Below are 15,813 nucleotides of genomic sequence, written 5' to 3'. Positions count from 1 at the left end.
TGAGGTCACTTGTGCCTTCTTATCTTGTAGGCAAGCAGATAACAAGTGGAGGGAAGCGTGGTGGTCAGGTCACTGATGTCTGAGAGCTGATAGGCAAGAGGGAGACAAATGCATTGGGTATGTACTTGTGATGTCAGAGAATCACAGAATCACAGAATCATCTCGGTTGGAAAAAACCTTGAAGATCATCCAGTCCAACCATTAACCACACACTGACAGTTCCCAACTACACCATATCCTAAGCGCTATGTCAATGCAACTCTTAAACACCTGCAGGGATGGGGAATCCACCACTGCCCTGAGCAGCCCATTCCAACACCCAACAACCCCTTCTGCAAAGAAATACTTCCGAAGAGCCAGTCTGACCCTACCCTGGCGCAGCTTGATGCCATTCCCTCTTGTCCTGGCGCTTGTTCCTTGGTTCAAGAGACTCATCCTCCCCTCTCTGCACCCTCTTTTCAGGGAGTTGTAGAGGGCCATGAGGTCTCCCCTCAGCCTCCTCTTCTCCACACTAAACCCCCCCAGTTCCCTCAGCCGCTCCCCATCAGACCTGTGCTCCAGACCCTGCACCAGCTCCGTTGCCCTTCTCTGGACACGCTCGAGTCATTCAATGGCCTTTTTGTAGTGAGGGGCCCAAAACTGAACACAGGAATCGAGGTGCGGCCTCACCAGTGCCAAGTCCAGGGTTAAGATTCCTTCCCTGTCCCTGCTGGCCACACTATTTCTGATACAAGCCAGGATGCCACTGGCCTTCTTGGCCACCTGGGCACACTGCTGGCTCATGTTCATCCAGCTATCAGTCAACCCCCCCAGGTCCCTCTCTGACTGGCAGCTCTCCAGCCACTCCTCCCCAAGCCTGTAGCGCTGCTGGGGGTTGTTGTGGCCAAAGTACAGAACGCATTATTTGGCCTTATTCAAACTCCTCCAGTTGGCCTTAGCCCAGCGATGTAGCCTGTCCAGATCTCTCTGCAGAGCCTCCCTACCCTTGTGCCAATCAACACTCCTGTCCAACTTGGTGTCACTCTTCGCTGAATAGCTGTTTAGCCAGGACCAGGTGAATGGCCTCTACAGGTGCATGTGAGGTCACCAGAGGCCGAGTACGTCAACAGCAAGAATATGGCAAATGGGTGTATATGTACTTGTGAGGTCACTGGTGCCTGAGTAGCTGACAGGGCAGGATCAGGCATCTGACATTGTACTGGTTTTGGCTGGGATAGGATTAACTTTGTATTTAGTGAAATAGTGAGCGAGGGACTGTGTGGGGCTGAGCTGCTGGCTGGGGTTAAACCACAAGTATGTGTAGGTTGTTTTGAGGTCACTGTTGACTGAGTAGCTGATAGGGCAGGAGCAGGCCCATGGCTGTGTTTGAGCTTATGATGTCACTTTTGCCTGAGCAGCTGATAGGCCAGGATCTGGCACACAGCTTGTGTAGGTGCTTCTGATGTCACCTAAATGATCTTTAGACCATGCCCAAATATGGCTTTTTGGAAGAGCCTTCTGCAGCAGAAGTCCATACACCACACACACGTGTGACAGTGTAACTCATGCACACACAGCAGTGGCAGCAGGAGGGTGTGAGGTCACTGTCAGTGTAACTCATGAGCACACAGTGGTGGCCATAGGAGGGTGTGAGGTCACGTCACCTATGGCACTGCATGGCCGTGGGGCTAAGCGCAGAGCAGCCGTGTGCATCAGAGGGGATTCACAGGGGCCGGGAGCTGCCCGGCCCCATGTCTGTGAGGCCAAAGGAGCAACCCCTGCAGCCCTGGCTGGAGCTGTCCAGGTGAGGGTGGCTCAGGGGCACCGCAGGGATGTGCCTGGGCTTGGCGCCAGGAGGAAACCACAGACTTCCTGCCCAGGCTCTGCGGGGGGAGCACAGGGAGCGCTGCGAGGTCACGTGGGCTGTGGTTTGTGCACCTGCAGGCTGCAGCTCCCGAGCCACCCGTGGGGAATAACGGCCCCTCGGTGACATGCTGAGAGTCAGGGATATGTCTGAGCTGTGGGTCTGCTGCCAGGACAGGGCCATGTCCCAGCTCCAGCTCCATCTCATTGGAAGGGACCTTCCGTGGGGCTCTCCAGGGAGGGACGGGTGAGCCAGCACTTCTGGGATGGGGCTCTGGCCTGGGCTAAGGCCCCTTCCCAGCTGCTGCTCTCAGCACAGAGGGGTCTGATGCAGAGGCAGGGATTGTTTCCTTCCCTTCCTGACACAGCCCCCGGTGCAGTCCCAGCCCTGTGGTTCCCATGGCATGGGGATGGCTGGACACTCGCAGTTTGGGCTCTTGGTTGTGCCCAGTATAGGAGATGCTCAGTGCTCCTGGTCCACACAGCAGGGTTCAAGGCATGAAATACCCATTTCCCCCACTACAACTGACCCTGTCCTGTGACTCCTCACCACCACAGTGACGTGACACCTGCAGCGGAGCCATCCCTCATATATGGTCATGAATGGCACTGGAGAAGTTCATTGGAGGGCTGGGCTGTGTCGGAGGGGAGATAGGTCCCGATAATGTCTAAAAAGGGGCTGCTGCTTTGATTGGCTCCTCCTGTAGCTGGGCTGGCATCAGCAGAGATATATTGCTCTCCCGTCATCATTGTCCCCACGAGTTCCCAGGAGCTGTGGCAGGGAGTGTGGCACAGCAGGGATGTGCAGGCAGGGCAGGAGGCTCAGGATGGGCACAGAGGGAGTCCTTTCCCCTCAGATGCTGTGGCTGCTCCTCTGGGTACAGCTGTGCAGGGGTAAGTGCCATCTCCCTTGTCCCACAGCACAGGGCCAGTGGCTACCTGCGTGGACATTGGGATCTGTCAGGGAATGGGGATTCTTTGCAGGTGCTCCTGAGAGGAGGGGCAGAAGGTGCTCAAGTCCCTGGACCCTGTGCCCACCTGGGTGGGAGAGAGTATCATCTCCTTCTCCAGGCTTCTGCTGTTTAGGGCAGCCTGTGCCTTGTTGGATTCATAGACACCCTGTCATGGGGTACCCTTTTGAGACCCCCTGTTCCCTAGCAGTGAGCCTCTGGAGCCGGTGATGGCCTAGTGGGTGATGGAAGCACCCAAAGATTCCCCCAGGGCACTGCCAATCTCTTGGGTGCCCCAAATGGTTTTGTGTGCTGCTCCCTGTCCCCTTTTTCCAGGGGAGCCCTGACCCCAAAGGGGCAGTTTGTACTCCACTGAGAGAAGGGGACCGGAGCATCTACTATAGAGGGACATCCTGCCTTGAGCCCCGGCCCAGTGCAGGGACTGGGCTGACACCAGGGATGAGGAGGGGATGTGGGTGCCGGGACCTTCTGGATCCTCTCAGTGGGAACATGGAAAGCCCTGGGCATGGGGGTGGGTTTGGATGGTGCTGGGACAGGCAGTTTGCATGGGAAAATGCAGGCCTGGGCACATGGGGCTGTTCAGGGGGTGCTGGGGAGGAACATGTGCCCAGTGCAGGGCTGGGCAGTGTGTGGGTGACCATGGGAAGGAGGGAGGTAGCCATTGGGCTGTGAAAAGATGCCTTGTGTGGTGGGATGGCCACAAATGACTCAGCAGGGCCAGATCTGGGAACCCCAAGCCTTGCACAGCCCATGAGGATAGAAGGAACCCCTGAAGTGCCCTGGGGACAGCCTGGAGAAGAGTGGGCTCCCACTCTGGTACCTCTGACTACCCTGGCAGGGGGTTCCCTCAGACCCGCAGTGCTGGGGCTTGGTGCTGTCCTGACCCATCTTATTTTGGTATTTGAAGGTGCTGTGGAGGTGAGGCTGGCAAATGGTGGCAGTCGCTGTGCTGGGAGAGTGGAGGTGAAACAACAGGGTCAGTGGGGGAACTGTGTGTGGTCGCTACTGGAGCATGAATGATGCAGCAGTGGTTTGTAAGCAGCTGGACTGTGGGTCTGCTGTTGGAGCTCCTCAGTACGGACACTTTGGGCCAGGATCTGGCCGCATTTGGATGGATCATGTTGGCTGTAATGGCACCGAATCTGCCCTGTCTGACTGCACACAGAGTGGATGGGGTGAAAATGACTGTGATCATGTTCTGGATGCTGGAGTGATGTGTTCAGGTAAGAGGACAACCTATTCCCCACCTCTGGGGCTGGGTTGGTGGAAGAGATCTGGCTGTGCCCTCAGAGAGCAACAAGCGGGTGCTGGAGCACAGCACAATGTGGCCGGTCCCACTGCCAAGCTTGGACTGTCATTGTTGATGTCCCGTCTGTGGAGAAAGCCCAGAGGGAGCATAACCCTGGGTGAACTAACCCTGCCACGGGGTCTCAGCTCCCTTCAGTCAGTGTCTTGGGCTGCAGATGAACCTTCCATCCCTGCCTCAGTGTGTCCACTGATATTCACTGGTCTCCACCCATTCTGCCAGTTCCCAGCCAGCCATGCTGAGGGTCCTGTGCTGGAGAAACCTGCAGAGAATTTTCATGGAACACCACACCTTGGAGGAATGGCATGAGATGGCTGGTCCCCGTGGCTCATCCCCCCTCAGAGGCATGAGTACCTCAACTGAATCAAAAGACTTTTCAGAGAGCATGAGCGCGGGGCCCTGGGCAGAGGAGCAGGCTGGCACACAGCCCTTTGCCTCCTGTCCCCAGGGCTGGGCTGTGTGATCCGGCACTGTGAGGCCTCGGAGCTTGGCAGCTGCTTGACTCTGGCCGCTCCCTACTGCATCACTGTGTGCCCAGGTGGGCACTAGGACATCCCTGGGGCTGTGACAGCCCTTCAGGGACACGGCCCCATGCAGGCAGTGCTGCCCTGCTACCCAACCCTTCCTGCCTGCCCACAGCTCCCCACACTGCCCCATGAAACAGGGGCATTGGCCACACACACTGACTCTCAGCTGTGCCTGCTGTTACCCTCCGAGCCAGCGTGAACCCAGGGGCATGTGCGGGTCCCCTGCCCCTCTGTCTGACTGTCATTTTGGGACCTGTGCACTCTGGGCAGAGTCCTGTGTCCCTGGCTGATGACACCACCTCAGAGCAGCCATTGGATGGGTCTGGACAGGCACCCCTGGGAGTGTGTTCTATTTATGGCTGCATCAAGGTGACGACCTCAACTGTTCCCATACTCTGCAGGAACTGAGTAGGCTGCAGCAGTCATTATCATCTGGGTCATTTCTCCTGGACCCAAACGGCACACACCTCTGCGGTGCCGGGGGGACCATGCCAGGCAGCACAGGGCACCTTGCGCAGCAGCACTTTGTCTAAGCGGTGCCTGGTGCTGTGACAGACACATAACGTTGAGTGCTGTGATGGTGTAGTGAAGGGGTGCAAGGGGTCCTGGATGTGTTTGTGTCACCAATACTCCCCCAGCAGCTTCCTCTGGGATGTGCAATGGGTGAATTGGTCACAGCGTGCTTGGAGGTGATGTGGAATGTGGGCATGTAACTGCCAGAGGGCTCTGGGAACTCCCAACTGTTTTGGGTTTTTTCTAGAATTTGTCCGTCTGGTGGAAGGGAAGAGCCGCTGCTCAGGACGTGTGCAGATCCATGACGGGGACCAGTGGAAAACTGTCTGTGCTTCCCACTTTGGTCCCAAAGCTGCTGACGTGCTCTGCAGGGAGCTGCAGTGCGGTGCAGCCCTGCCTGTCCCTGGAGGAAGTCCCTTTGGAGAAGGGGTGGGTCCCATCTGGGATGGAGAGCTGCAGTGTGTGGGGAATGAATCCCTCCTCGCCTCCTGCCCCAGGGGGTCCCCCAGGGACCAGCCCTGCACACACGCAAACAGCGCTGTTGTCAGCTGCACAAGTAAGGACACAGGGAGGGGTGTTGAACACTGGGGCTGTGCTGGGGGCAGGGAAGCAGGGCAGGGACTGTGCTGGCTTTGCCGGGGGACGAGGAGGGGTCATGTCTTCTGAGGTGTTCAGTTATGCAGGAAAAGAGACAGAAGCCAATGTCCCACTTCTGTTCTGTCCTCAGGAATTTGGTGCAGGGCTGCAGAAAGGTTCAGGATGGGGACAGAGGGACTGTGTCCCCTTAATTGCTGTGGCTGCTCCTCTGGGTGCAGTTGTGCAGGGGTCAATGCCGGCTGCCCTGTCACAATGTCCTGGGGCCAAGGAGCACCACAGGGATCCCTCTGGAAATGGGGCTTCTTCCCGTGTGTCAATGTGACAAGGGGAAGAAGGTGAACAGGTTCGTTGACCCTGTGCTTCTCTGAATGGGAGAAGGGCTGTTCTCTTTCCAGGGCTCCAACTTTTATGGCCATTAGTGGCTGAGTGTGTCCATGGTTTTGGCATCCTTGGGCACCCTTCCTGGAGCCCGGGCTCTGCCAGCTCTGTTCCTTGTGAGCTGGTGGTGGCTTAAGTGGTGGCTCTTTGCTCTGTTATCCCAGAGGCACAGTCAGCCTGAGGGGTAGCTGGGAAGGGGTGTGGGCTGTTCAGTCTTGCCCTGGAGTCAGGGTGAGACCCAGCCTGAGCAGGAGTAGGTTGTGCTTGTGGAGGCAAGGGAAGTGGGGTGTCTGTTCCCACAGGCTCACAAAGAGGTGGCCATCCTGGGGAATCCGAGAGAAAGGAAGGGCTGGGCTGATGCCCGAGAACAAGGAGGGGCATGGGTTGGGAGGCCTCACTGGGACCATCATGTTGCTACAGAGTGGACACAGAAAGGCCTGAGGGTGGAGGATGAGTTGGGAGGGGCCCAGGGCAGGCTGTGGTCCAGGGGAGCTGGGGGCTTTGGGGAGGAGCAGCTGTGTATGCTTGGGGGGGTCATGGTGGGGACAGGTCTGTTTTCAGGGTGCTGGCTGGGAAGGAGCAGGTGCCCTGGGTGGGCATGGGCCAGGGGCAGGGGGCTGTTGGGCTGGAAGGAAGTGCCAAAGACTGTGGGGCCACAAATGACCCAGCAGGGCTGGATCTGGGCACCGCAGCCTTGCACAGCCCCTGAGGATAGAAGGGACCCCTGAAGTGCCCTGGGGACAGCCTGGAGAGGAGTGGGCTCCCACCCTGGTACCTCTGACTCCAACTACACAGGGCTTCCCCCAGACCCACAGTGCTGGGGCTCAGTGCTGTCCTGACTGTTCCTGTGTCAGTGTTTGAAGGTGCTGTGGAGGTGAGGCTGGCGGATGGTGGCAGTCGCTGCGCTGGGAGAGTGGAAGTGAAACAACAGGGCCAGTGGGGGACCGTGTGTGATGACTCTTGGTACATGAATGATGCAGCAGTGGTTTGTAAGCAGCTGGGCTGTGGGTCTGCTGTTGAAGCTCCTAAGTATGGACACTTTGGGGAAGGATCTGGCCCCATTTGGATGGATGATGTTGGCTGTAATGGCACCGAATCTGCCCTGTCTGACTGCACACACAGCGGATGGGGTGAAAATAACTGTGATCATTCTGAGGACGCTGGAGTGATGTGTTCAGGTAAGGGGATGAGCTATTCTCCATCTCTGGGTTTGGGATTGTGGAAGGAACCTGGCTGTGCCTCAGGGATCAACTGTCAGGCACCAGAGCACTGCCCAATGTGGCTGGTCACACTGCTGAGCTGGCACTGTCATTACTGGTGTCCCCAGTCCCTGGGGAAAGGCCAGTAGGAACCTGCCCAGGATTGCCCTTACCGTGCCTGGCCCCTGAGGTGCCACAGATGAACCCTCCATCCCTGTCCTGCACTGTCTGTTGATTCCCATCTTTCTCCTCCTGTTTACCCAGGACCTGTCTGTCAGTGCTGAGGGCCAGGTGCCCCCATGCCAGAGGCACCACAAGTGACTCATGTGGCCACCCACAGTCCTGGCCAAGGGCATGAGATGGATAGCTACTGTTGGGTTGTGCCTCCAAGTAGACACGTGTCCCTTGACTGAAGCAAAGGGGTTGCTTGTAGAGGAGAAGCACTGGGCTTGGGCAGAAGAGCAGGGTGGCACGTGGCACCTCGTTCCTCTCCCAGGTCACCCCATGAGAGCCTGAGCATGGGGACATGGCCCCGTCCAGGCAGTGCTGACCTGCTGCCCAGCCTCTCCTGCCTGCCCCAACCCCTGGCTTCTCGGTGCCACGGGGGATTTGTCAGAACTTACTGTCTCTGCTCTGTGCCTGCCCTTGCACCGGGAGCTCGTGTAAGCCCAGGGCTGCTCTTCTGTCCACTCTCCTGCCTTCTGCCCAGCCATGGGCAGGGACATGCATGCCCAGCAGTGCACTCTGGCTGAGGCTGAGAACCTCCTTCCTGAGTAGGCACTTGAGCAGGGTGGTGGCACAGCCACCGTTCGCAGTTACAGACTCACTGTTCTTTTGCCCTGTGACGTTTCCCATCCACCAGACATGCCCAAACAGCCCAAGCCACATGTGGGAACGGGGACCACTTCTCGTGGCATCAAGGGGTTCCTCGCACCTGGCCCTGAGCTCAGTGGGGCAGAGCAATCTGCAGCACCCAACAGCCCTGGGCCCGTTTCCCTGAACCCCAAGTGCTCTGGGTGTGACAGTGCCCAGGGACCAGTACTGGGCAGCCCAAGGTCTCTGGGGCAGCAGCAGTTTCTCTGAGAGATTCCTGTGGTTGTGGCTGTTGGGAGAGAAGCAAGCCCACAAGTGCTGTGCTGATTTCTGAGGAGCAGCAAGGTGGAGGTTTACGTGTTTTTGCCATCAGCACCCCCTGAGAGCAGCTGGGGATGTCGTAGGGCTTTTTGCCTGTGGCCACCTTGGAGATCAGTCAGGGTATTGCCAGAGGGCTGTGGGAACTCTCAGGGGTCTTTGGTTGCTCCAGACTCTCTCCAGCTGCTCTAAGGGGACAGCCCCTCCTGAGGACGTATAGTGATCCATGAGGAGGACCTTTGGAAAACTGTCTGTGACTGACACTTTAGTCCCAAAGGCACCAACATGGTTTGCAGGGTGTGCTGTGGGTCTGTCACAGACACACACCCTTGAGTGCTGTGATGGTGCAGTGAAGGGGTGCAAGGGGTCCTGGATGTGTTTGTGTCACCAACACTCCCCCAGCAGCTTCCTCTGGGATGTGCAATGGGTCAATTGGTCACAGCGTGCTCAGAGGTGATGTGGGATGTGGGCATGTAACTGCCAGAGGGCTCTGGGAACTCCCAACTCCTTTGGGTTTTTCCAGGATTTGTCCGTCTGGTGGAAGGGAAGAGCCACTGCTCAGGACGTGTGCAGATCCATGATGGGGACCAGTGGAAAACTGTCTGTGCTTCCCACTTTGGTCCCAAAGCTGCTGACATGCTCTGCAGGGAGTTGCAGTGCGGCGCAGCCCTGCCTGTCCCTGGAGGAAGTCCCTTTGGAGAAGGGGTGGGTCCCATCTGGGATGGAGAGCTGCAGTGTGTGGGGAATGAATCCCTCCTCGCCTCCTGCCCCAGGGGGTCCCCCAGGGACCAGCCCTGCACCCACGCAAACAGCGCTGTTGTCAGCTGCACAAGTAAGTACTCAGGGAGGGGTGTTGAACAGTGGGGCTGTGGTGGGGGCAGGGGAGCAGAGCAAGGGCTGTTCTGGGCTGGGTGTGAGGACAGGAGGGGTGGATGGGGTTTTCTACAGCATGAAAATAGTGCAGAAGGACACAAAGAACATGTTGTCCCTCTGGCTTCTCTGCTAGCTGCTGAGGGTACAAGAGCAACAATCCATCCTCTTTCTTCCTCCTCTCTCCCCAGAGTACACAGGGTTCAGGCTGGTGAATGGCAGCACAGTGTGTGCAGGGAGGGTGTAGGTCCAGGTGCTGGGGACGTGGGGGACCCTCTGTGCCTCCCGCTGGGATCTCTCGGATGCCCACGTTCTCTGTCGGCAACTCAACTGCGGGTTTGCTGAGTCCATTCCTGGAGGAGAGCATTTTGGGAGAGAGACTGGCCCTGTCTGGAGAGACTCATTCCACTGTGACGGGACTGAAGCCCACCTGCAGCAGTGCCCAGTGACCACCCTGGGGGCCTCACCATGTTCCCAAGGGAACACTGCTGCTGTCATTTGCTCAGGTGAGTGCCAGAAGAATGCTGCATTCAATTCATTTGTCATTTGTGTGCAACATGGCCACCCAGAGCAGGGCTCCCGTGGCCATACCAGGCTGACTTTCTCCCTGGAGAAACCCTGGCTTCCCCAGGAGCCATCTGGAGGGCTTTCTCTGCTAAGAGTGAGCACCCCACTTTGGGAGAGCTGAGGACTGAATGGAGGCACGCATCTGCCCCCAGGGCAGTTGCTTAGGCCCCAGCACCACCACCAGGCCTGGGCTCCTCTGTTCTCATGCTGTGCATTAGCCCAGGACAGGGCTGCAGGGCTCTGTCCCATCCCTCTGACTGTACACACCCAGATCCCATCCCCACAGAGCCTCATCCCACCACCCAGCAGGAGCTGCCTGGGTGCCCCCAGCAGCAGCAGACCTTGGTGTGAGCTATAGAGAGGGCCCAGGCTTTGCCCTCGCTTCTCCTCAGCACAGGCTCAATATTGTCCAGTTTGGTGGGGAAATCCCCTCTCGCCCCGCTCCCTGAAGGGTGCCATGCTCCCGGTGCCGCCCATGGCCATGGCATCTCTGGTCTCCCCAGGCTCAGCCAGCTTTGGATCCCTGCGGCTGGTGGGCGGAGGGAGCCGCTGCGACGGACGAGTGGAGATCTTCCAGGATGGGGCATGGGGCAGAGTCCTGGATGACCAGTGGGACGTGCAGGAGGCCAGCGTGGTGTGCCGGCAGCTGCGGTGTGGGGAGGTTGAGACAGCCTATAACCCCCCAAAGCCTGAGCGAGGGACAGGCCCCGTGGGGCTGCGAGGGGTGCGGTGCGCAGGGCACGAGGCCAACCTGAGTCTCTGCAACACCTCCCTGCCTGAGAGCACGCTGGCGGCAGGGGTTGTGGAGGACGTGGGAGTCATTTGTCGGGGTGAGTGGCACTGTGCAGGCTCCCCAGGTGATGGTCTGTGCAGGCAGACAGTCCCTGGCAGCAACTGGGGATTGTACCCGCTGCAGGGAGTCGGTGGCTGCGTCTGGTGAACGGGGCCGGGCGCTGCGCAGGGAGAGTGGAGATCTACTACCAGGGCATGTGGGGGACTGTCTGTGATGATGGCTGGGACCTGTCTGATGCCGCCGTCGTCTGCCACCAGCTGGGCTGCGGAGGGGCAGTGGAGGCAGCCGGCTCTGCTCAGTTCGGGGAAGGTTCTGGGCAGATCTGGCTGGACGGTGTGAACTGCTCCGGGACCGAAGCTGCTCTCTGGGACTGCCCAGCTGGGCCCTGGGGGCAGCACGACTGCGGGCACAAAGAGGATGCGGGAGTCATCTGCTCAGGTCTGTGCCAGGAGCTGTGGTGGGAGCCTGGTTCCTGGGGAGGCCAGAACACGGGGAGAGCCGGGCATGGCTGAGGCTGTCCCTGGCTGCCCCTGAGCTCCTGCCTGAGCACATCCTGTGGACACACATGCATGGGCACCCTCAGTCCCTCTCGGGGTCCTGGGGAGCTCAGCCATCCCTGAGGGTTAGCAGGAAGGGCAGGGGTGTCTGTCCATCAGGGACTTCTCTCTGCCCCTGGGAGCAAGGGGGATGTGCTGGCTCTGACCCTGGCTGGCTGAGGGCCTGAGGATGTAGAGGTGTCCTGGCTCCCACAGCCCCAGGGCAGCCTGTTCCCCCTTTGGGTCTTTTCCTCCCAGAGTTCATGGACCTGAGGCTGGAGAACAGTGACGGCTGCTCTGGGCGCCTGCAGGTTTTCTACAACGGGACATGGGGGAGCGTTTGCTCCAACTCGATGACTCCTGACACGGTGACGCTGGTGTGCAAGGAGCTGGGCTGTGGGGATGGAGGATCCCTGGAAAGACACCAGCCCTCTGGGAGGCTGTCTGGCCCTGCCTGGCTGGATCGCGTGCAGTGTGGGGAGAGAACCAGCTCCTCTGGCAGTGTCCCTCCACTCCCTGGAACCCACAGTCATGCCAAGACCTGCGAGAGGAGACCAACATCACCTGCAAAGGTAACTCTGATCCTCCCAGGTACTCCTATAACCCCAGATCCTGCTCCCCGCTGGCCATGGCCAAGCACACGAAAATATTTTGGAGGGGCTTTTCCTTTCCATGTCAGACCCTTCTGCTGCCAGTGGCACAAACATGACCACAGCCACTCACGTCCAGCAGCAGTTACCACCCAAGATGCCAGCAGCACCTGGGGGAGGCAGAAGCATCTCCAGGTGAGGTCTCAGAAGAGACCAGACAGGTTTCAGAAGAGCCTCCCCTCCAAAGATTATCTACTGCTGTGCTGTGAACCAGGGAGCTCTTGGGGCTGAGCACTCGGGGTCCCCCCACAGTCCTGTGCGTGTCCCCTGGATGACCGCAGTTCAGTTGCTGCCATGACCAAGATGGTACAGGGAGGCCCAAGCAGAGCTCAGCCCCATTCTCGTCTGCATGATCCCCCAAACCAGCCCCTTCACCACAGTGTTTCCTTCTTCAGGGGGACGCCCAGAAATGCCCCTGACCCCGTTGGCCCCATGCCCCAACTCCACGAGCTGCACAGGTAAGGATTTGCCGCTCTGTGTCTGGCAGGGCTCTGCCTGCTGTCCTGGTGCCATGGGAGGTCTTTGCCTTCTCCAGCCAGGGAGAAGATTCGTGCCGTGGGCGGTGAGGACGAGTGCTCGGGCAGAGTGGAGGTCTGGCACCGTGGGTCCTGGGGGACGGTGTGTGACGACTCCTGGGACATGCAGGATGCCGAGGTGGCATGCAGGCAGCTGGGCTGTGGCCCTGCGGTGTCTGCCCTGCGTGAGGCTGCGTTTGGGATGGGGATGGGCCCCATCTGGCTGGAGCAGGTGGAGTGCAAGGGGACGGAGCCATCCCTGCAGGACTGCTGGGCCCGGCCTGGGGACAGCGGTGCTTGCTGGCATAAGGAAGACGCTGCCGTGCGCTGCTCAGGTGAGTGGCAGGACTGGGACCCCTTGGTTGGGCATTTTTAGGGAGCTGGGGAAGACCTTTAGTCCGCGAGGTCCTGACATGGCCCCTGACCTCCCATGAGCAAGAATGTTCCTGCAGAGTGCAGGAGGCTGGTGCCAGTCAGGGAACAGCCTTGTTGAACTGGATGTCCTCTGGCCACTGCCCATGGGGCCCTGCAGACCCAGGTCTATACCCTGGGCTGTCTGTGCCATCCTGCCTGTGTCCCAGAGCAGAGGTGCTGGGCCCAGGCCTGGCCTCCCTTTTGGGCACTACAGGAGGGGCAATTTGGGTTGGATGTGTCAGGGACATCTACAGACACCCCCATGGTGTACTGGGGAGGAGGGTCCTCACTACCCGCACACCTGGTGTCTCAGCTCTGCTCTCCTTTTCCTCCTCTGTAGCTATACCCAGGATGGCAACATCCCCACCCCAAGCAGGTAAGTTGTCCTCCATCTGGGGCTGAGTATCCCCGGGGCCAGGCTGTGACTCACAGATGGATGGAAGGGGCTCCTTACTGGGGTGTGAAACTCTCTGGAGAAGGCACTAGGGTGGTGGGAGGGTGTGAGGGAGGGTTCTCATTTCTTCGGCAGGGTGGAAGCTTCCCCACACTCACCCCTGGGGCCATCCAGCCCCTGCTGCCTTGTGTGATGGGGTCAGGACTGATGCTGCCTCCACATCTCCCAGGTCTGGTGCTGCCCCTTCCATGTTCTCTCCCCTGCAGTTCCCACCCAAGGCCATCAGACCAACAGCGGGAGAGTCTCAGTGCCCGTCATCATCTGCATCATCCTGGGGGCCCTTCTCTGCCTGCTCCTGGCCCTCCTGGCTTGGCAAGTGCTGAGGACCAGGGCTGGGCACAGAGGTGGGTCCTTCCCCAGAGGTCCCAGGGGGAGATACCTCCTGGAAGGGCTGTGTAGTGCTGCAGGGGGTGCCAGTGAGGGTCATCAGCGAGAGGCACAGGCAGAGTGGGGAGATGAGAATGTGTGCTGCCACCTTCACATGTGCTGCCCCACTGAGTGCCTGTCCATGGGCAACCAGCAGCAAGGGCTGGAGAGAGCCCAGAGGTGGGAGGAGCTAGCGATGGGGCGAGGAGAGAAATGGCAGAGTGGGGACGGCCAAGGCTGGCAGTGCTCTAGGTAATGCTTGGAGGGGTCTCCAGGGCAAGGAAGGTGCTAGGAGGAGTGCGGGGCAGCAGGGTCCATCACCATGGTGTCAGACCCCAAGCCTGTCCCTCAGCCCAGGCCTGCCCACCCCCAGGACAGGGGCCCTACTATGGACACGTGGGGCTGACAGGTACAAGCTCCAGGTGCAGAGGAAGTGTGGGAGCTGCTCCAGGGTGAGATATGGGGGGCATGACCCAGGGGCCAGAGGGGCATGAGCCTTGTCTTCAAAGGGATGATGCGACGGTGACGCTGCCCCAGAGGATCTCCACAGTGATGTTGCCCTCCCAGGGGATGTGGCAGCAGTGCCTGGGCAGCACAGTGGGGCTGTGATGTCACAGCAGTCCTGGGTGGGTGCAAGGATCTAGTTTGGGGGAGTACAGTGTGATCCCATTGCCCCTCTGCCTGTCCCTGTGCCTGCCCTGCTTCTGTCCCCAGGCTCCAGGAGAGCTCAGGAGCCTGTCCACGAGGTCGTGTATGAGGAGATTGGTTACAGCCCAGCTTCAGAGAATCAGGGCGGGTTTGGTCACTCAGGTGGGTGTGAGTCCTCCCTGGAGGCACATCTGCAGGACCGTTTCCCTTGGCCCCAACCCAGAGCTGATCCCCTGAAGTGCCCCCAGTCCAGGGTCCCTCTGGTGCTTGGAGCGTGGGGTCTGTGGGGAGACCATCCAGGTCCTGGGCCCAAGAGAGAAGCTTTCTCCCAGTCAGCTCTGACTGTCCCAGCTGGACAGCCCCTCTCTTCCTGCCCCTGCACACCATGTGGGTCCTGAGGAGTGAGGGAAGGGGCTGTCCTAGGGCAGCTCTGGAGCACCTTTGAGACAGGGTTGTCCCAGGGGAGCAGGGTGAATTCCCAGCCCTCCTCTCCGCACAGTCCCAGCTCTGTGGGTCCCTCTTCCCCAGCAGCGCTGACCATGAGCCAGGTCAGTGGGGCTTGCTCCATAACACCCACTGTGCTGCTCTCCAGGCTCCTCTTCAGAGCAGTCCCTGACCCAGCTGCAGCCCTACCCTGTGGTCAGCGAGGAGGAGGATAGTCTGGGATCAGCACCAGGTAATGGAGGCAGGAAGGGGTTGATCTCTCTGCAGAGATGTGATAGACAGAGGAGTCACTGAGTGTCACCATTGGAGATGAGGAGGACATGGCCATCTCCTGTGGTGCTGCCAACCCCAGTGTTTCAGCCTTGTGTCCCTGTGCATCCCCCCATCCTCTGCTCTGCAGGACATATCTTCTCACTGTCACCAGCTCCCCTCTCCTTTCAGATGTCCTTGTCCTGCCCAGAGATCACCCAGAAGATGGCTACTATGATGCCAGAGAGGTTTCTGATCTGGGGGTAGATGCTGTGCCCGGGCAGGGAGAGTGGGAAATGCCCAGGATGCCGGATGAAGAAACAGGCCCCAGGGATGCACCCAGAGGTGAGAGGGGAAGACAGCACTGCCTGTTCCTAGGGTGCCAACTCCAGTGCCCCCCATGTCACTACCGTACTAACACCCAAATCTCTTGGGATGGGGGAAACTGCCCCAGGAGTTTTCCTTGAAAGACCTGGAGGTGGGAAAAGGAGCTGAATGTGGTGAGGAGCAGGGAGGATAGTGGAGTACAGACCCCAAGGGGTGAACTGAAACGTCCGGCCTTGTTGCTTGCAGGGGTCACCCCACACTCCCAGAGAAGTGCCGAGGTCCCTGGAGCTGAAGGAGACACCTCATCTCTGTCCCCGGGGAGCATGGGCTATGATGATGCTGAAGAGGTGTCTGTGGCACATCCCCATGAGGACACAACAGCTGTGACACTGTAGCTTGGTGCACAACAGTCCCTGAGCCCCAGGCCAGGAGAGCCCATCCCTGCCCTGCAGCTGGGTGCAGCTGGGAGGGAGGAGAGGTCTGTGCAGCTGGGAGAGCCATGAGCACCATGGAACT

At 59.2% G+C, this 15,813-nt stretch overlaps 1 pseudogene; it reads left to right on the top strand.

Moving 5' to 3' along the window:
• The first annotated feature begins 3,563 nt into the window (after positions 1-3,563).
• On the top strand, positions 3,564-15,800 carry LOC141937035 (scavenger receptor cysteine-rich type 1 protein M130-like; annotated as a pseudogene).
• Positions 15,801-15,813: the final 13 nt, after the last annotated feature.

Source organism: Strix uralensis, chromosome 36 (genome assembly GCF_047716275.1).
Source record: "Strix uralensis isolate ZFMK-TIS-50842 chromosome 36, bStrUra1, whole genome shotgun sequence".
Taxonomy (NCBI): Eukaryota; Metazoa; Chordata; class Aves; order Strigiformes; family Strigidae; genus Strix; species Strix uralensis.
Note: the sequence above shows the minus strand (reverse complement) of the source record. Positions and strands in the feature narration are given on the sequence as shown.